General features: G+C 39.5%; 1 protein-coding gene across 1 annotated transcript in view; it reads right to left on the minus strand.

Moving 5' to 3' along the window:
* The window catches only part of gfra1b (gdnf family receptor alpha 1b), a 74433-nt gene extending 53172 nt beyond the window's left edge, over positions 1 to 21261 (minus strand). Inside the window, exon 1 of the mRNA XM_079333913.1 lies at positions 21112 to 21261. The gene's annotated coding sequence lies outside the window, so the exon portion shown is untranslated. The remainder of the gene's footprint in view (positions 1 to 21111) is intronic.
* Positions 21262 to 21922: the final 661 nt, after the last annotated feature.

The raw sequence follows: 21922 nt of genomic DNA on the forward strand, positions 1-21922 counted from the left end.
GGGTGGTAAGCAAGGTAGCTGGTCACAAACCGTTCCTCAGGTAACCCCTTTCTTTCCAGACAGGTCTGTAATATGCACAGACTATAAATAATAGACGTAACCCATGTTACATCATCCTTTGGTCTGTCAACTGCCTTTTTGAAGCCTTGAGTCAAGTATTTTGCTCCAACATCCTGTATTTAAAACATTGTGCAAGCTGGGAATCACTTGTTTTGACCATTAAAGACACCAAGACTAAATAAAGCTGATACAAAACTTGACAGCCATTTGTACAAAAAGGGACTTTTTGATTGACACATGTACAAATAGCAATTTGCTTTGTCGAATATTATCCTAAAAAATCTCCAAAACTAATATACAGACATGCAGCCAAGATGTTACAGTCAATGACTGAACTAGAGGAGTTGACACATAGCACACAGCTATAATTCAAAACTGCTCTTTAAAATTAACTGTTTTTTAAAAAAAGTAAAAATAAATAAGTCTGTCAAAGATGCTTGGAGAAATAAAAAAAATCCAAAATGTGATCTAAAATTTTAAAATGATCTGAAAGTGAAGGGGAACGGTAATTGGAGTTTAGATTATGTTTCACATTTGTGCATAGGAATAAAGAAACATGGAAGCTCGGCTCTTCTCATTGTAAAACAGGGAACAGTTGTTAAAGATGACACCTGCAACATGTTCTCCTTTTGATCATCAAGATGAACTCCTCAACAAAGTGATCCCTGCTTTCAAACGGGTGCTTTCAGGTGTGTCTCAAAGGAAACTGTGAGCAGCAAAAACCTCTTGTCTATGACATGAAGTAGAATTAAAAAAAAAAAAAAAACTCTAGAATTTATTGGCGACCCAAAATGTAGCAAATTCAAAAGGAAAAGCTGCATTTTAAGTTACAAGTTAGTACTTTTTCAAAGACTGGAGATAAGACGTTCCATTGATCCTCATCGTCTGTAATTCCGATCTGTTTGTGAAGATGGTCAGAGTTTTTGACAACTGCTACAATCCTCCAGCTGCTCCACATCAAACACCATCCTCAACAATGAGCAGACTGTTTAAGATTCAGCTAATGTTTAACCACAGATCTGATACATGCGTTTGTGTCTTGTGTAGTTAGAAGAAATCAGCTTTCCTAAAGATCAGAAATCAAAATGTAACACCGTAAGGCTTTTCTTTTTCAATACGTGGCTTTAACTAAACATTTTAATGAAACATTTAATTAAACGTTGTTTCACTGAATTTGACATTAAAACGGCTGAATTAAGGATTGATTTCTGTTCATTTTCATTAAAAAATAGTAAAACGCTTAAAAAAAAAAGAAAGAAAAAAAAAAAGAAAAGCTCAGTACAAGAAAACCACTGATTTGAGTTTTACTTTAGTGTGTTGGGCCACAACAACATTTTGGCCCTGTGACCTTTAGCAAGCTGTGTGTTACCTTGATTTGCTGACAGAAAGACCCCCAACAGCTTGGAGTGAGCGCTGACACACAGAGAAAGGATAACAATGAGCACAGACAGGTGCCACTGCAGTAAGATGCTCACAGCAAGACGTAAACTGAGAGCGACGTGAGCAGACGAACAGACTGAGAGTAACCCACGCTGACGGACACAGACCGAGTGGGACCCACACAGATACTGCAGGACAGCCAGCGGACACAGAGGAAGACAATCTGTCGAGAAGCAAATGAACTAAATCCGACAAAGGTGTTCATTAGGCCTGCTAGTGTGTGTGCCAATTATGATAAATTGTAGCACATTCCTCTGTTCTTCCTAAAAACCGAGACCCTGTAAAAGCATGTCCTTGAATAACATATCCCTTTATTACAAAAGTTCACCCACAGTAAATTCCTTCAGCATCCAATTCACTCTTTTCATTATGGAGGTGTATTTATGCCATCAGAACTCAGCTTACTCTTTCACTGCGTGCTGCCTGTTTGCTTAACTGCCAAGCTACTCACCATAAATCTAACGTGTCACTGGATGCTGCTGCTGCTGTTTATGGAGCATCCATAGTATCCCAACTTTACTTGAGCATCCACAGGTTTACAGTATATGCAAGTGGACCAGTAAAGGGTCCCTTATTAGTCCATAGTAATTCATAGAATTGAACGCCCCACTGTAAAGTAAAGTAAAGTAAGTAAAGTAAAGTAAAATTTATTTATATAGCACTTTTCGCAGGCAGGGGCCACAAAGTGCTTCACAAACAGGGTTTAAAAACATCACAAGCAATACACAGACAGTACAAAAATCATAGCAGCCCTAAAAGAGACTAATTAAAAGCCTGGACAAATAAAAACGTTTTCAGTTGACTCTTGAAAGTGACAACTGAATCAATTGAGCGCAAGGATGATGGAAGTTCATTCCAGAGGCTCGGAGCAACGACCTGGAAAGACCGGTCACCTCTAGTGTGATAATGAGCTCGAGGGACCTTCATCAGGTTCTGATCCATAGACCTCAGCGCTCGCACAGGAGCGTAAAGCTGGATCAGCTCACTAAGGTAAGAGGGAGCCTGACCATGTAGGGCTCTGAAGGCCAGAACCAGGATTTTAAACCTGAACCTAAAAGACACTGGCAGCCAGTGAAGGTCTTTCAGAACAGGGGATATGTGGGACCTCCTATTTGTGCGGGTCAGAATTCTTGCTGCAGAATTTTGAATTAATTGCAGTCTAGAGAGCTCTTTCTTGTTAAGACAAGAAAACAAACTATTGCAATAGTCTAAACGTGAAGACACAAAGGCATGGATAATGAGCTCCAAATCATTCTGCGAAACCATGTTTCTAAGTTTGGAGATCTTCCTCAGTTGAAAGAAGCAGTTCCTTGACAGCTGTTTACAGTGCTGGACTAAAGACATGTCTTTGTCGAAAATAACTCCCAGGTTTCTAAGACTAGGCTTCACGGACTGGCCTAGGTCCCCCAAGAACTGCTTAATCCCTGGAATTGAGTCATCAGGGGCGAGAATCAATGTTTCTGTTTTCTCAGCATTGAGCTGCAGAGAATTTTCGCTGAGCCATTGTTTGATTTCCATCAGACAAAGACGTAGGGAGCTCAGCTTCTGGATCTCGGACGGCTTAAAAGAGCAGTACAGCTGGATATCGTCAGCAAATAGGTGGAAAGAAACATCATCGAACCTTCGTATGATCTCTCCTAGAGGGATCAAATACAGCAAAAACAAGACAGGACCCAAGACGGAACCTTGAGGCACACCACACAGCAGGTCCGCAGACTCCGACCTTATTTGGTTGGCTGTTACATTGAAGCTTCGTCCAGTTAGATAAGAAGAGAACCATTTTAGAACTGAACCCGACAGTCCAACTTGATCCCTCAGTCTTCTCAGCAGTATCTGATGGTCTACAGTGTCGAAAGCTGCGGACAGGTCCAAGAGAACCAGGACCGTGAACTTTCCAGAGTCAGCAGCCATCATAATGTCGCTGGACACTTTCAGTAAGGCCGTTTCCGTGGAGTGTTGCTTACGGAAACCGGACTGAAGCGGTTCATGGATGCTGCTTTGATCCAGGAAAAGGGTCAACTGATTACAGACCACCTTCTCAAGGATCTTTGACATGAAAGGGAGCTTAGAAATAGGCCTAAAGCTATTAAGATCTGTTTGGTCTAGGCCTGCTTTTTTTAGTAATGGCTCCACTATGGCATGTTTGAATGCAGTAGGAAACACACCAGTGGACAAAGACAGGTTAACCATTTTGGTCACACACGGGCCGATTTCCCCAAACACTTTTTTAAAAAGCCTACAGGGAAGGACGTCAGATGAGCAAGAGGAGGGCTTCATCTTAGACACCACTGCTGAAATATCAGCAACCGTCACAGTCCTAAACAAGGACCACAAGCTGGAGACAGGCTCAGAAACAGCAGGGGTAACACGAAGAGGGGGCGGGATGTTGTCCTTGATTATCTTTATCTTGTTTGTGAAGAATCTCAAAAAGGCATTGCTGTCAGCTTCACAAAACACGGGGGTAACTGGGGCAGCAGGACATACAAGTGAGTTTATCGTTTCAAATAACACTTTGGGGTTTTTCTTATTTAGTGCTACCAGTTGGTGGATATACTCGGATCTGGCATTTTCGACCATCACATTGTATGAAGACACAAGGTCCTTGAGGTAGAGCCTGTGCACCTCAAGGTTAGTGGATTTCCACAGGCGTTCAGTCTTTCGACATAGTCTCTTTAGATTTAGGATGTCTTCATTAGTCCACGGGCGAGCTTTTTCCCTGGTAGAGGAGTTTGTTTTAACAGGAGCCACCTGGTTCAGAATTTCTACACAGTGATTGTTAAAACAGTGAGTGAGATCATCCACATCGAGACAGTTCATGACCAAGACAGGATCAAATAAATGAGAGAAACTATCTGCAGTATTAGCAGTGATAACACGCCTCTGAGACCTGACTGTTGAAGGCTTGGGCTCAGGACAAAAGTGCAGATCAAACAGAACAAGACTATGATCACTCAAATGAACATCATTTACAGACAGATTTAAAATGTCTAGGCCAAGCGTAAAAACTAAGTCTAAAATATGGCCTTTTTGGTGAGTGGGCTCAGAAACATGCTGCTCAAAATTAAAAGTTTCAGTACCCACCAGTTCTTCAGTTTTTTTCTGTACCCACCAGTTCTGTAACCATCAACAGGGCTACAGTGGCTGGCAGAAGTCAATGCACTAACATTATTTGGCAAGTTTTACAGAAGCTGGTGGTTCCTTGAACAAAATGAAGTGATGCTACCCATGACTTAACTTCTTGTTTCTCAACGGCTTCTCTCTGCCTTTTTTCACACAGCAGATGTATCTCAGCCTTTTGGGTTGAAGTCCTCTTTCAATGTGTTTTTTTTGGGGGGTTTTTATCTCCCCATCCATCAAAACCAAATCCTGACACAAATTGTACGACTTTGTCACAAGTCGTTTGACTTCTTACTTTGCATTTGGCTTGGGGTGAATTGATTTAGTATCAGTATCGGCCCTGTTGACAGACATCGGCACATCTGCAAATAATGTGCCACAGGAACAGTTGTAAGTAGCCAATGTTTATTTGTTGTGTCAAATGAATTTGATGCTGGAATCAAGTACACTGCTGATTCAGAAAATACAGAAAATATGTTTTTTATTGGGCAGATGAAGTCACCTGAACAAACTTTGACTTGTTTTCAGTGTCAAACATGGGAGAAAATGGTCTTACACCAAAAGAAGTCATGAAACAAACATTGTTGGCAATCTGCTCAATTTTTATTTTAAACACCTGTATCATCAGCCCTGGTTCCCTCTCTCCTTTTATCCCATCAATATTACTTCAACCACTAGTCATTATGGCCTTAATATAAATAAGGGTTTCTCAGACTTTCCAATAGATAAAGGCAATATTCAACCGTCTACAAAGTGAGGCCCAATCATCAGAAATTGTTCTTCATGCTGACAACATAAGAAATCAGTTTATCAGTCTTATTGATCCAAAATCTACTGCGTTAAACTAAAGCTACATCTGTCCCTCACTGCTTCCTGCTGCTGTCATCTTGGTGCAAATAGTAAGTGGATCACAAAATCAACGCCTTACGTGACGACGATCATTGCTCTCATATCAAAAAACAATTGCGTCATAGATATGTCATGTGAGTTAGGTTTGGGAAAATAAACTTGAAACTTTCAAAGGCAAAAAGTAAGAAGTAATGAAAAGTTTTGTTTGTTGGATGGGAGAGGATTAGGAGGTAGATCTCCAGGCGAGTGTTTTTTTTTTTACCACCTTTTCTTCACATGTGAAATATGATCATCACATATAACAGATTCAAAAGGACTGATTATTAAGGAACCACATGCACCTCTGTGAATTCTCCATTTGTAGAGTGTTGTTAGTATACAGCCTCTGTACAATCGTATAATGCTAATAAAGACATTCAATTCCATAAATAAGCAAAACAAAAGGTTTTGATTGATGTCATTACAATATAAACAGCACATATTGTTCCCTTGTGATGGTAGAGAGCCGACTTAAATGTGTAGAGTGCAGCAGAGTATAATGCCAAGAGAAAGAGAGAAGAGATATTACACATAGCACCATCAATCTTCTCAACAAAAAAACTATTAATAACATTCTCAGTGGGAGTTCATTGTGCGGTATAGTACTCCTCAATAAAAAAGAAAGCAGGTGATTCACATTAGTGGCAATATATTAAGACAAGAAGATAAAAATGATTTCGTCTTGTGTGCTATCTCACTTCTCTCTGCACAGCAGGATAGAGTACCTGCTGAAAAGGGGCTCTTTCTCTCTACTTTGAATTCAACAGAATATTATGTTAGTCATGTAATGATGTTATTGCAGACCGAAGATGTTACCTTATGGAAGGCGAGGTCTCACAGCCTGGAAATATCTAAATATTTTGAACGTCTCTGTTGGATGACATTTGTTGTGACTTTAAAACTCGTCATCGGCTCGTTGAAGATAGCAGGGAACATATAGAAGTTTTATAAATATAAGTTTTATATGAATGTGAGCCAGTTTTGCCCAGAATGGATTGACAAAACTCCCAGAGATGAGAAAACTGTTTAAAAAAAGAAACAGAAAGGCTAACGGTGCGTCAAATAAGGAACTTAGCAGCAGCGCTACTTGCATCTCTCTTAATTGACACCCTGTATCTGCTGTTCAGCTGGAGAAAAACACATCTTTTAGTCAGTGAGTGCTTTTGATTTTGGAGAAGAGAAGTTCTATGCACTTAATGCAACTCCAGGTAAAAAAAACAAACAACAACAACAACTTGTTAGCTATAGAAAATAAATGGAGTCTAAAACAAGCTGACGTCCTTCGAATAAGAACATATTCTTTACTAATCCAAAAAGGGGAAATTCAATTTTACACACAGACATGTTGAGACATGCGACACACATCGGATCGTATGGACATCTATTAATGGAGAGTCTGAGAAGGCTGTACATGAAGGGGCGTCCAGCAAGCTGGGGGTCCAGTGCCTTGCTCAAAGGCCCCAAGTTGGCTTGGCTCAGTAAGTGAGCCGACTACCAATTTCCAGGTTTGGTCCGAACTGGGACTTGAACAAGCAACCTCCTTTGGTTTCCAAATCAAACCCTGAACTACTGCTCTCCTGCCCCTTGTGACAGCAGTTTGGCTTGTCTTGTTTTTAAGTTTTTCTTTTCTTTTTTTTTCATCACAGCCTTTGTTTGTTTCAAGACAGGAGAGGACTTCTGTGGTTATTTTCGCAACTGGAAAAATCTTTTTAAAATAAGCCTAATGACGCTAACACTGGAGAAACTAGCTTGGAGTTCTTTGAGACATTTTGACTACTGTATGCTGAGATCACTGGAGAGACACTTTAAAAAAAATCTGAACTTTATAGAGCCAACTTAAATGTGAGACAATAAACTATTGTTGAATGTTAAACTTATACTGCTTATCATATTTATATTATTATCAAGTTATATGTGATAAATATAATGGAGAAATATTCCTGATGATATTTTTCCCCATGTACAATTGGAGAAGATGTTTTATTAAATCATGCCAGATGCCTCTTAAGTGCTCTAAAATCCTAACCCTAACCCTCGGGGGCATATTGCTCAAAATTAACTGTGACACAATTAAAGGCCTTTTGATCATCACTGTTTACACCCACTTTAGATCACACTACAACATCCCAGCTTGAGAGGTCACTGTGTCATCAGTATTCCCTTCTTGCATCTGGCCTCTGACAACCCCCGTCCAACAAATTACAGCCTCTGATGCTTCAAAGAGCCTGGTAACAAGCCCCCCCCCCTCGCTGACTCTGACCAAATGCTAGTGTCTCTACCCCTGGATTGACACTTTAAATGAAATAACCATCAAACAAGCGGAGACGATGCCATCTTTGTCTGCACAGAGGCATCTGTACCCGCTGAGTGTTAGACAACAAAGAGCTGTAGGGGGGCCTTCTCGGGTGTCGACGGGGGTTACACTGGTGTGGGCGAGTATGATGCTCAGAAATGTCACGGCTGTGATTGTGTGTCAGTGCATTTTTGCCAGAGATCCTGTCTCTATGGCTGTTTGAGGGCCGCCTTCAGCAGATGAGGAGCCTCTGGTAGCTTGTTTCCGCTACGATTCAGGGTGCAGTAGAGTGAATATTTTACTGTGGCATAACAATGGTCGACAGATTTACGGAGTATTGGTTGAAGTGTAAAGCTGAAGCAGCTTTTTGGTTCACTGGCAATTGGAGATGTTTCAACACTGATTCTGATACTTAGACTTGAATATTATATGATATGATATGAAGTAATCCTTTTATAGTTCTGTGGTATAAAAAAAACGATTGGCTATATTGGTACACAAACACTGATTACTGACATTTTACTAGGTTTGACTAGCATTAAACATTTGGTTGGCAGAACATTATTGTTTTTTTGTCATAGTAACACAAAAAATTATCTGAATCTTCTTTTTTTAGTTGGGTGCTGGTATCCCTACTGGTATTGGTATACTTCACGCATATTGTTATGGATTTCAGTACTGATTCTGGTACAGTTTTTAAATCTCAATGGAAATATTCTTCAAAGCTCAGATTTTATGCTTAACACTATATAATTATGCTATACAGCTGATAACCATCAAGGGACCGAGCTTTAGCCCTTTGTGTAAACATTTAGGTCACTACATGTTACAATGGGATCCTTTTCATATCATCAAATATCCTATCCTGTCACCCTATTATTTGGTCTTAGTAAATGTGCATTGTATGTTTCACTTGGTAGGAAATGTATCAGCAGAGTATTTACACCACACAGTGTCAAGAGCAAATCCAATCTGCAGACGACTGATTGAGCAATTTGCTCAGCAATTGAGCACAATAGGCCATCAATGTGCTGGAATACTAATGTATATCACAGAGCAGGGAACAAGGAGAAGCGAAGAAAGCTGCTGTGAGAGGTTGTATTTTATCGCTAATGATACAGCAGGAAGGACAGTGACAGTGATTTTACAAAAAGTAAATGTAGCCTAAAACACAAAAACCAAAACAAGTTAACTGTGGTTTCTGATTCATGAGCTTCGGCTAGTTTAGATTTATTTTTGTGTCAGTAAATATCAGCCTTCGAACGCCAAAAGTAGCCATCCTTTATATGTGACATACTGTATACATGTCGTTGTTGTCGTCCCAATGAGGCCACATATGGGAGTGATGGCTTGTTAAAATGTTAAATTGTTAAAAGTCATATGTAAGAAGATAGTAGGTGGTTAGTATGCCCAACACAGATTGACACATAAAGAAGAGTAAGTAATAGAAGGAGACAAGAAACAGAGGCTTCAGCAGATCACTGTTTTATGGACACAAACTGCTTGTATAACATAAATGGCATCTGTTCTTAGAGGTTTTACTGGAATTTCAATAAATGGATTCATTGTTTCTCAGAGGAACATTCCACTTTAAAACTCCCAATAACTTCAAACCACAGTTGAGGAAAAATGTTATTGTGTGGTTATGTGTATGAGAGTTTAGCTGAAATGCATTTTTAAAGTATAAATCTCCCTTGATCCTTTTCCCAAAGAAGGATGCTCGATACAGACCCACACACTCAGACACACAAACACACACACTCACAGACACGAACACACAGTAATTTCATTCATATCCCAAAGTGATCCCAACACATTTTTCCAAACATTATTTCAACCAGGTTGAACTTACATTGCTGTAATGCTCTGCCTATCCAAACAATCTGATAAACACTTCCAACTTTTTTTAACATTCAGCAGCCAGTCCTGACATGTAAAAAACATGTAACTCGGTCCTTAAAATATGTAATTGGCTCCCATGTACAATACAGTAGCCTCCAGAATCACCTTGAAACTCCAAAAGACACTCGGTGGTTCAGCTCCCAAATATATTTCTTACTTGCTCACAGCGTACAACCCAACTCATCACGTCATCACGTGGTGGTCTTTTAGCTGTACCCAGAATTGAGCGGGCCTTTATTTACTGTAGTACCTGAGGTACCTTTAAAGCCAAACCTATCTTTTCTACCAAGCACAGGAATAGTAATTGTGTAGTAGTAAATGCTATCACTTGTAACATGGTTGTATTTGCTTAAAATGGTGTTTGATTGCGATTCAGGGTAAGTGATGTGTATGGTATGAGTTTTATTATCTGTTCTTATTAATAATTATTTGAATAACCGTTTTTATTATGTATTTCTGTGTTTTTACCCTCAATGTAAACCACCTTACACTTACTTGTAATGCAATGTGCTTTAGAGATTAACTTTCCAATCCATATGTTATATTTTCATACAAGAGGAATCTCAATGAAAACAGGCTGAATAAAAATAGAGGCATAATGATTCCTCATCCAATATGCCCAGAGACATGCTGATGAGCCTAGTTAATTAAATTCCCTTAAGCATTAAGAGACATATACTATGGTTTAATTAAATTTAAATATTGTGTATATGACATAATTGAGGGCATATTGGTAACCTGAAGGTATGGAGCCCCTGTAGAGGCTATAAGAAATCTCAAGACTGTGTTTTCTACATTGAGTCTTTGAAATACTAGTTTGATAAAATTAGTTCCAATGGAAGTTTTCCAATCCAGTCCACTTGTGTTTTGGTGGACTTGTAGAAGGCTTATTACTATGTCCTTTGGGGGCTACTGCAGGGATATGGGTTCCCAGGGCCATTGCTATAAGCCATCCAGTCCCCTGACCAAAGTGGGAGCTGTGTCTGCATCCTCAGCGCAACAGTCAGACACGTTTCGAGTGTTGGTTGCAGGGCTGCCTATTGTCACTATTCTGTTTGTGGTTTTCATAGCCAGGATATAAAAGTGCATCTGAAGTGTGAAGGGTTTCCAGTTTAGGAGCCTCGAAATCTCATCTCTACCTTTTGCAAAATATACAGGGGGCTCCCTTAGACTGGGACCTCCAGCAGGCAGTGGGGCAGTTGGTAGTTGAGTACAAAGCAGCTGGGATGAGGGTTAGATTCAGAACCTCAACTCCTGAAACCATGGTCCCCTGCATGGAAAGAGTGGATTACTCTCTCCGTGTGGGAATTGAGTCATTTCCCCAAGTGACGAATTTTAAGTATCTTGAGTTCTTGTTCACAAGTGAGTGCAAGGTGGACTGTGATGGCAGTAATTTGGGCATTGTTGGACAGTCCTGGTGAAGAGGAGCTGACCCTGAAAGCAAAGCTTTTTTACCTGACGATCTTTGTTCCAACCTTCACCGATGATCATAAGCTATAGGTAGTGACCATAAGATGAGGATCACAATACAAGTAGCCAAAATGAGTTTCTCTGGTGAGTGGCTGATTTCAGCCTTAGAAATAGGTTAAGGAGCCCAGACATTCAGGGGGAACTCAAAGAACAGACACTACTCTTTTAAACCGAAAAGAGTGGTGGACAACCATGATGCTTGAGTGGTTCAAGCATCTGATTGGGATGCCTTCTGGAAACCTCTTTTTGGAGGTTTTCCATGGCAAACACAATTGGTAAAGTAGGAGACTGCGGGGTAGACCAAAAGCTAACTGGAGGGAGGATAAACCATATGGCCTCGAAGGTAAGTCTGGGTAGACTTACTTCACTTATTGCCACTCCTACCTTACCTCAAATAAGCTGAAAAAAGAAATGGTTTGATGGTTGTCATACTGCATTATACCTTCCCAGCTCAGCTGGTTAAGGCAGATGGCTGTGCACCAAGCTGTCTAGTTCAGTTAGATGTTACTTCCTGTCAAAAGGAACCTCTTGTTGTCACTGTTGCTTAATGATTCCTTATCCCTTCTTATGCTGGATGAATTCATGTTGGGTCTCTTTATTTAAAGTGATGAGGACTACAGATAAGACCTGTTCTTAATGTAAAGTGTCATGAGATGAGTTTTGTTGTTTGGTACTATAATGTTGATTAATTAATTGATAATGAGTTAGCACTTTAGAGGATGATTTACCATTTTATGAACCTCAGCTCATGTTTCCTTATATCAATTTTCAGATTGCAAAGGTGCGTCAGGGATGAAGGCAAGTCTGTTGTCATGACCCTCTGCATATTTCTCTACATTTTGTGCAAGAAGTAAGCACAATTTTGGGATGAGCTGTATATTGGCACAGGCAAGAACATTTTGTGTGCTTGATGTAGTGGAATGTGCCCCCTCCTGGGCTCTGTACTTAAAAAAACAAAGACATCCTCATTCCTTCTGGGCTTCTAAATTTGTGTACAGCGTTTACAGAAAGTCAGATACCAGGCACGAATGGCTCTTTACTTCCACTGCAGTGTCCGCTGGGGGGTAAAGGGTTTTGATATGAATACTGAAGTGGAAAAACAAGAAACAAGACTTTAAGGAATCACACTGGGAGTTAAAATAGGTTATTGGGCATAAGCATAGCCTCGGAACGGATGAATAATGTAAAATAGGCTGGTTAGTTGTCAGAAGAAACTCTTCATGGATTTTAGCTTCTTGCGATCTGCTTAGTAAAACTGACTTCCCTCTCATTAACAGTTCAAGGCAAGCTACCTATTCATGAGCTCCCATTAATTTTCAGCAAGGCTTCTTCATTCCTCTTGTATTAGCCCCGATTTTAGATGGACAAGAAATAAGAGAGACAGATCATTTTTGCATGAGGCCTGACCTACATGACAGCCGAGGAATCTCCAAACTGGGTTATGCTTTGATGCAGCGGAACGCTGGCTCGCCTCCATGTTATTGTATTATTAAACTGCTCTGAGCATCTGCTTAAGTGACCACTGACATCGAGTGCGAGGTGATGCTGTTGCCAGACATATGTACGCATAAATATAGGACAGGCTGAGACAGATGTATCTTGTATTTGTCTGGTGTAACAGAGAGAGGAGCAGAGATTGCAAGACACATTAGGTTTAGGTAATATTGGCAATAAATCATTATCAACTGATTATTTAACTTATACGATACTAATTTTTAAAATGTCACTAACATTTGAGGAATAACCGTCACTGTTGATGAGAGCCCAAAACGTGCTCTTTAGATGGCTTTTTGTCATACAAACAGTTAAAAACTGAAAGTCTCTTCTTTAAATATCATAATTGACAAACACAAGTGGTATATCTCCAAACCCTAAAAAGCTGGGCCCAGCAAAATTGAGTCTAACAAAGACAGATTTGATAATGTCTGGGAACAGTTATTTTACCTAAGTGTTGAGGTCTCAAACATTTATTTTTAATAAATCAATACATTGTAACAACTCTCAAAGACCATATATTACACACAGTGGCCAATTCCATCAGGCTTGTTTTATTAAAATTTCCCATCTGGAACAGAAGTAACAATATTGTTGGGTATCGGACAACTTTTTGATCATTTCACTACTTCTGGGTAAATCTGCAATGGGCAGACAATTGAAAGTAATCCTGATCCTTACAAAAAAAATATCTGGCCATTCCATGTAGTAAAACAACATATTTTCAACCTTCAGACAAGCAAATGTTAGCATGCTATAGCACTTCTCAGGTACTATTTATTAGCTGGTTGGTCAATAAATGTATTAATTCCAAGCTAACATCATTTGAAGCTAGGTATAGCTTCATATTAAAATTGTTGTTTTGAGTTTGCAGCCTATTCCTAACTAGCGGTAAGATTATGTACGAGTCTGACAGGATGCTATTGTTAGCTGTTTTTTTAACCTAAGTTAATGGATACAGTTCCTTGTCTTTTCTGTTGTTGATCAATTCATATATAGGGAATTGATAACAGCTGTCATAAATCTGTACAATCAACAACCACAAACAAAAGAGAAATAACATGAAATCTAATAGTTTAATACTGGAAAAAATGTTTAGTCATTGGAAATCTTTACACAGCAAATACCCAGACATAACAGATTTCTAGGAACAATCTCAGGACACTGAATAGGTCATCCAATGCCTGCAGAAAACCAGGCCCAGAGCCACTTGGTTAAATTTGTCCTGGAATCATCTTGCCATTAATTCTGGTGACCATGACGGGGCACCTCGGAGTATAGGGCAAGTGGGAGAGAAAAAGAAATCATCTGTGCTCTGGCCTGCTCCCAAACCCCTCCATCACTCCACATCAAATTAAAAGGCCAGAGTCTATGTCCTGCCTCCAGAGTGTCAGCCACCTCATGTCAAAAACTAACAAGTAATTTGCTGGAGGTTATTGTTATTGTGTGACATTTATTCCAAGTTGTGACATTAGCATAATTTCCTGACCGGTCTTCTTAACCTCCGGTCACCTTTAATTGGTCAGCGCTTTTTAATGTCCATGTTTCAGTGCCTTTCGTATAATTGTTATGGTGGCTACACATTTTATAGACAGACAGTCACCTCATTTCTTGTAGTGTACACACAGACAAAAACAAGTCATTCTGTGTGCAGCGATCACGATTCTTGTCATAAGGGCAGATGCAATCAGTGACATATCAGCCTCTTCTAGTGTCTTCTAGAGGACTAGTGTGTGCTGTTGTCTTCTCTCAGTAATGTCGTCTTGGAGATGTGGAGATAACTCCTGGTGGCATGTGTGTCAGCAGGTGTGGCACTTGGTAGCCACGCTGTCTTGACACAACATGTCTGTGGAGAAGAGTGATTGGTCCGAGCTGCTGTATGTGGCCATGTTGACGTGGAAGGTCACAGACATTCATGAAAAATTGGACAAAGGGGATACAGGAGCAGAAATGGTGTCCAGGCTTGAATCTCAAAGAAGAAGCACTATCTGTATCATCCCATTTCTGTTATGAAACAAATACTACAGTAGTGAACTAGATGAAATAATGTTAATTGTTTGGCAGAACATTCAGTTACAGCCCTGTTACCACCAAGTAGTCCGGTATGGATCAGTACAGTTTGGTACGGTTTGGTTCAGTAAAGCCTGATTTGGTAGGCCGCATGTAAGCCTGATGCGGATAGGCATGGCAGCTGCTTAATAGTGTCACATGATAGCAGCTAATTGCTAACAGCTCAGCCTCTAATAAATTCAACAAAGGTTGAAAAAACATGAGACAAACAAAACCAATGATGGAAGACATCCAGCAATTTATCTACTTTGTCATTGTCATGTGGCTCTTTTATTACAAAAACACAATCAAGCTTTGTTTTAAGACAGGGCTGTGTGCTATGAGGAGAAATTAAGACATATAAACAATCAACTGTGTATTTAAACACGGCAGGGTTGTGTTTGTCACATGGGAAGTGACGATTCTTTCGACCAATCAATGGACTGCTGTGTTAAGCTCCACCTTTTAAAGGAAGAGTCCCAAAAAGTAGGATGGTACGGGCCTATAATTTGGGAATCTTTCCTGACTTTAGTCAATGGAAACGCAACAAAATGTGTGCCGTACTGAGACAAACCGGGCTGAACCGCTTGGTGCAAACGGTGCTTAAGATGACTACATTCACTTCTCGATACAAAATCCTCATTTAATGCTCTCTTTTTTGAAGGAAACAATAAAAAACAAACAACTCATAAATGACACAAACGCCTCTGAATCCTGTTCCATTTACAAGAATGAGACTCACTGCTAAATGTTTGATGACACTAACAGAGTCTTTGAAGAGTTTTGTTCTAATTCTCCATCTCATGCATCATTTTCAAACAAAAATGTGAATAGAAATAAATTGATTTTAAAAATCACGGTCTGCTCTGACATCAGCACTGACATCAGCTACAGATCTGAGTCACATCTGATTGAAGGGAAGTAATGTAGCTAGTCAGAGCATGACATTCACAACATGTTTATTTGTGTGAAACAAGAAAGAAAAATCTGAATAAAAACATGATTTAAAGGCAGCAAGCAACCTTAGGCTGCATGCAACACATTTGTTTGTGCTCCAAGGCTATTGCACTTAAGGGCTTTCACTATCCTGGTAAATAGATCTATAATGTATTATTCTATTACTAAAACTGTTGATTCCTATGACCCTATGGACATGCTTCTATCTAATGTTTTTTTCATGTTATTGGCATTTTTATAATAAGGACCCCTGCTGTGTGTGAAGGTTTCAGCACATAGCTGTTACACCTCCAACAAAACCAAACACATGAATGAGAATCTCAATGACAGAACATAACTGTACATAACTAAAATCAGGGGGCCTCATTGAAGCATAGTGCAGATACTGTAGCAGTTGACTAACAACCTTTTTCAGCACGAAACGACAGACAACGTACACGCAAAGTAAGGCGTTTCACCTAAAGGGATTTTATGAAATCCCTTTTAAATTTGCTGATTTTAAGTGTTAATTTGGGTGAAACATGAGTCAGATTTTGTGTTTGCACTAATTCCCTTTAAGAGCATGGTGTTCCTGCACCACCTGGTGCAGTGCTTTTCATTGTCAAGTCACCTTTAAAACCTTCCAAATGCAGCATTTACGTTACCATGGCATGGCTATGTGCGCATTTGTGAAGGCAACATTAACGCTGAATGATAAACGGGTAAGATAAGATATTCTTTGTTGAGGTAAACATGACCCTGCCCCCACTTTTTTTGAATAAATGTTTGTGGCATCAAATTTGAAATTAGGATATAATTTCTCAGTTTCAACATTTGACATGCTCTCTTTGTGCCTTTCTCTATCAGATATGTTTATGTTTGGCAAATGATTACATTCAATTTATCTACATTTTACACAAGTTAGGACTTTTGAGGAATAAATTTAGTTTGTTTTAGTTTCGACCAGGATTTGTCCAGGGCCACTCGGGTACCTCACAGCAGTGGTCAGCGGCAGTCTGTCTTTGGGATTTTACAGAGGGTTATTTTTCCCCCCCAGAAGTAATTTCTCGCAACATTGTGTTGGTTTTCATTCCTTTTCACCTTTAAAACTGCAAGAATTTGACCTAAGCTTCTCTTTGCCACAATTTCATGACCTGAATTTTAAAGTAGATAAAAGGTTCAGGTCACAAATTCATCGCTGTGTGAACAGCAGTCGACTACAAAACTAACTCAAATAAGTCTCACTTCAGTGTTTGTGTGTCCTGTCTCAGAGTATTTGTGCAAAAATGTGTAATTCTTTGCTGGTCATTCTTACACAGTCGGTCATTTTACAGATACAGTATGTACAGTATGCAGCCTCCTGTATGTGAATCATAAACATCATGAATGTGTTTGAAGGGCTAGTGTGTTAAGTGTGTTATAAAAACCACCTGACGATGATAAGAAATGGTAGAAAAGGCAGCACACTCACACTATTACATATGTTTAGGTGCATGACCACAAAAAGACTTACAAGTAATAAAGTCAGCACACACCATGTCCTTTCTGAAAATCACAGGATTCCTACTTTTCATTTGAACATAACAGTAAGGTTAAAAAGCAATGTTTATTTATAACAGATGGTGTTATTTGAAAAGAAGCTGGGGATTATGATTTCTGAATTTCAAATAATGAAACTTGAATTAAAAACCTGCTCCTCTGGAAAACATCCTTTGAATTATAGCATTTTTCCACTCGAAAAAGGCTGTTTGGCCTCCGCAGACGGTAAACATGCCCCCGGCCAAAGGTAATGGTGACACCTTTGAATAACAATGGGCAATTTTCACGAGCTCTCTTGTGAAGCAAAACACATTTCAGCAGCTCTTCACCTGTAAGTGAAAAACTCATCTTAGCACTTACTACTCTGTGTTCTTTCTGATGCGGGGTTTGGCTTAAAGGTGTAGTTTTGTGCTTCAGGTTTCAGGTAAATCCTTCTGTTCCTGCCCAGCTACAGCAATTGTCTGTCTTTCTTTGCTTTACCTTTGGACTGCCAGCAATACCATAGCAATCATGAACACTTATCCTAGAAGTTGGACCGGGTGATGTGACAAAAAATGTTATCGCTATAAAAATGTAATATCAGTCAATCTCGAGACACTTTACACAAGAAGTTAAAATGCTATATATTACTCAAGATTACAAAAGAGCAGGTAAAAAGACTTCTGTCGTTCAGGCTGGCCTCCACCAACGATCCCAAGACATGAGGGCTCAGAAGCTTCCAGGAAAACATCTGCTTATTTACTAAGATTTACAGATAGGGACTTACACAGAGAGAGTGAGATCGGAGCTCAAAGCCTATGGCAGCCTAACTATGAGCTAGACCAGACCTGCACCGGCCCTAACTAAAAGCTCTATCAAAAAGGGACGTTTTAAGACTATTCCAAGTAGTACCGAGTGTGTCTGCCTCCCAGACCCAGACTGCTAGATGATTCTAAAGGTTACCATAGGCTCAACCTCCCATAGTATACTAAGAGACTAGAGACAGTCCATATCACGATAAATGTCGAGTCATTATTTCGTATTTTTGCTTCTCAGTGAAAGTTGAACAAACCTGAAGGTTAATTGTCAGAAACATGACAAATTACATTAACAGAGGAACATTCCACATCATAAGTTCAGTGTTCGGTGCTGGAAAATGCTGATATGACAGTTTGTTGTTTGGGAGTAACACTTACTGGCTTGTTGAGGGTTCCCTAACACCCTTTTGGGACGTTTGATGATTTTTTGCTATCGGTATGTTCTAAAGGGTGATTTTGGAGTTGGGGATAGAATCACTCCCACAATTCTCCGCGAGCCTCGACGTCATCATTTATCATTGTTTTGAATGAGAGCCCCCGAGTTGCAGATTTTAAATACTGTCCGATTAAGCCTAATTACATGGGCTTATTGGAAGTTTTCAATCAAGACCAGATAGATATTTTAAATGTTGCTGTTTTTTTACAGTGCTTTGTAGGAGCTTAGGTTTTAGAATTAAGAAAACGGGATGCTAAATGCTCAAAAGCTTTTTTTGTGTGTCAGAACAATACATGGAAAGCCGACCTGCTGCACAAAAAAAAAATCCATTTTAACGAAAGAACAGACACTGCTGTGGGGCTACTGAAAGGTGACCCATATGATACAGGGCAAGGAGGGAAATAATAAAGCTTCATGATATAAGCTGGGAGGAATCCAAAGAATAGCAATGAGTGACCTCAAAGAAATGTGTCATTGGCAGGAAAAGGCCCATCTGTTAGCTAAGCAGGTATAAAGACTTCAGAAGGGGAATTCTGCTCATGTTCATGGGTGCAGAAACAGAATGTACTCAAGCGAATGGCTCTATATGACATGTAGAGTCATTTCCTACAGAATATTTGCTGCCCGGTTGTCTGCACTATTGTTGTAATACGATCAAAATGACTTCCTTTTAATGGTTAAATCGAGCATGCGTGCAGTGTGGCGGCAAAATATCCATTGCGATGCCATTAGATAAAGGCATTAAATCCTTATGATCCCCATTCAAGAGCGCTGTATGGCTAACCAAATGCAGCCAGAACAATATTCTTCTTTAGCTTCATCTGTTGTGATTTACTTCAAATAGTGTGATTATTTCAGCTGCTTGAGCATGTTTTGACTCTGAGAAACACCTACATCCATAGGTGAGGAAGAAAGTGAGGTGATGCTGTGACTCTGAAAGGTCTCCAAACTAACCACTGACTGTAGGCTAAAGGGTTTTCAGAGCCAGTTATTGACTGCAGGGGTTAGTGAACCCTGAACGCAGGCCACAGAAGCTCATTTGCGGGAGCTTTGTTCTACCTGTAGTGAGAGGGACAAAAAAAATGCATGAAGTTGTCTTCTATATAGTTTGTGCAATCCAACAAAGGGCATGCATGTGTTCAGTGTTTCTTCTCTCCCCCCACACAACTACTCCTCTCCTTCCAGGACATGTAGTGTCCCTAATGAGGGAAGGAAAACTTTATCACAGAGAGAGACGTGCACAGAAGTAGGGTGGCAGTCAAAAAAATAAAAGTAAAAATCATGCTGTAGATTTGAGTATGTGGCATATTGTAGCAAGGAGAGCAAGTGGTGAGCGTCTGTGTAGGATGAATCCTGTTTTACTTTGCAATGCTGTTTTGTACCTCATTAAAAGTAAAAACATTTCATCAAATCTCGTTTAGAACTGCAGAGAAGAATCAGACAATCAATTGAAATCAAATATTCTAATTATTTTATGCGTCTTAGTACGTTTTTGGCTGATTTTGAAGGCAATTTATGAAACACTCCTGTTTGTTCAGTTTGTTGATTGTAAAAATTTGCTGATGAGAATGATTTTAAAACAAAAATAAAATCATCCACTTGAACTTGGCTTATTTCTTAATGAGTTGTTGAAATTGTATTCTCCTACCATGTTTACACAGTTTTAGAAGATAAAATCTGTTCAAATTACAAAGTGAGTAATTGAGCCTAGGGGAAGATATATACTGTACATTTTCTAAATCGGTTCTGCGCTCCACATCTTTATGGGCTTTAAGTTTGTCTTTTCATGCACTTTTTGTTTGTTCACTTGTCCTTTTATTAAACACTATTTTATTATTTACAATTTCTTTATATATATATATATATATATATATATATATACGATTTCAGAACTGGGAACAGATACATCTTTAATATGTTATGAATCTGTTTTTTAAAATGTCAATTAAACAGACTGATAATTTGGTACAGTAGAAAGAGAATATGGAAGTTGTAAATGGGTTCAAATACAGTGTACAGAAATGTTTTCAAAACCTACCCTCTGAAAGCAGATATCGCCTGTCAGCTATCATTTTCAATGTTACAGTGACAGTCACAGAAAACTGCATATAGGTCGAGCAGCTTGTTCTGTGGTTGTGTGTGAAGATACTGAAGTTACTTATGTGACGGATGTTAAAATATTGGGACAGTCAGTCTCACTGTGCTGCAGGTGTGCTTCAGTTTGTGAGTCACAAAGGAAACACTGAGGCAGAAATGATGGAAGGACACGATGAAGGACACTGGAGAGAAACAGCTGTGTCTGAAAACTAAAAACTGTCCAAAACCCGGTACATGGGTATATTTACCTTTCTGGGGCGACACTAATGCCAACACATATTAGCACAGCATGAACACATCTGTGTCCTCATCTACACCATGGGACTAATCCATCCTCTGTTTTCACATAAGAACCACATACCTGAAATGACCAGCCTTTTAGTGCCGCTGCACCTCAATAATTCCCCCAGCAAAAATAAATCTTCACCTGTAATGACCTTCCACTTAACTGCCACACGCACAAACCATTATTTCCTCACTGAAAACAATAAAGAGTTATCGGGCTTTACAATAAAGAGAAAGGAGAGAAAAGGGTTTTTTTAAGAAAGTGATTGCTCGAGGATTTGGTGCAGCCCAGCGTTTGGTTTACTCACCCCATGTGTGGAGGCCGTGATCCTTAGGTCGGGCAGCAAGGGTTCGGGTCCGGCCTGTGGCTTCTTTCCTGCTTGTCGTTCCCAACTCTCTCTACCTGAGTTCTTGCTCTGTTCTCTGTCCTGTCCCTCAAATAAAGGCATAAAAGCCGAAGACATATTTTTTCAAAAATATAGTTGTGTAAGAAAATGGATCAGTTACGTTTTTGCCAAAATTGGTACAAATTCCCAGTGTGGGCAGGAAGTTTTGTTTTGTCCAATTACCCGGTGATTCTCCTAATAACTTTTAATTATTTCAGAAATGTTCAATTGTTTAATGAATTGGTAATATTGGTGAAATAAAACTGGTACATTAATGACCAATTTGGAAGTCACATATCAACTTAGAGAAGAAGGGAAGACACAAATATAATATCCCTTCTGTGCGAGGCAATGTTGCTGCCATAGCAACTGCAACCTGTTCCTACTCTTTGATCTCATTGGTTAAGGACAATCTGTTTACACAATTGTACACCAACATAGCTATTGTTCCACTTCTGTGTTTAAATGTCTGTTTGTTTACTTTTTCTTACCTTGTTTCGAAAGAATTAAGAGCTAAACATTGTGGGACTCATATGAGGAGCTGCAATCATGTTAAGAGCTTGAGAGGAAGCAGGTAAAGCAGGGTTGAGGGAAAAACGGAGAGTCATGGTCGTGGAGAGAAAGGGATTTTCTGCTTGTTTCATCTTGGCAGAAAGCAGAATATCACCACAGTCTACCCTTAGATGTCGTGGTTAAAGTCCAACTCTGATTGGATATCCTCTGAAAAAAAATA

The sequence above is a fragment of the Symphodus melops genome (genome assembly GCF_947650265.1).
Source record: "Symphodus melops genome assembly, chromosome: 21".
In the NCBI taxonomy this organism is placed as follows: Eukaryota; Metazoa; Chordata; class Actinopteri; order Labriformes; family Labridae; genus Symphodus; species Symphodus melops.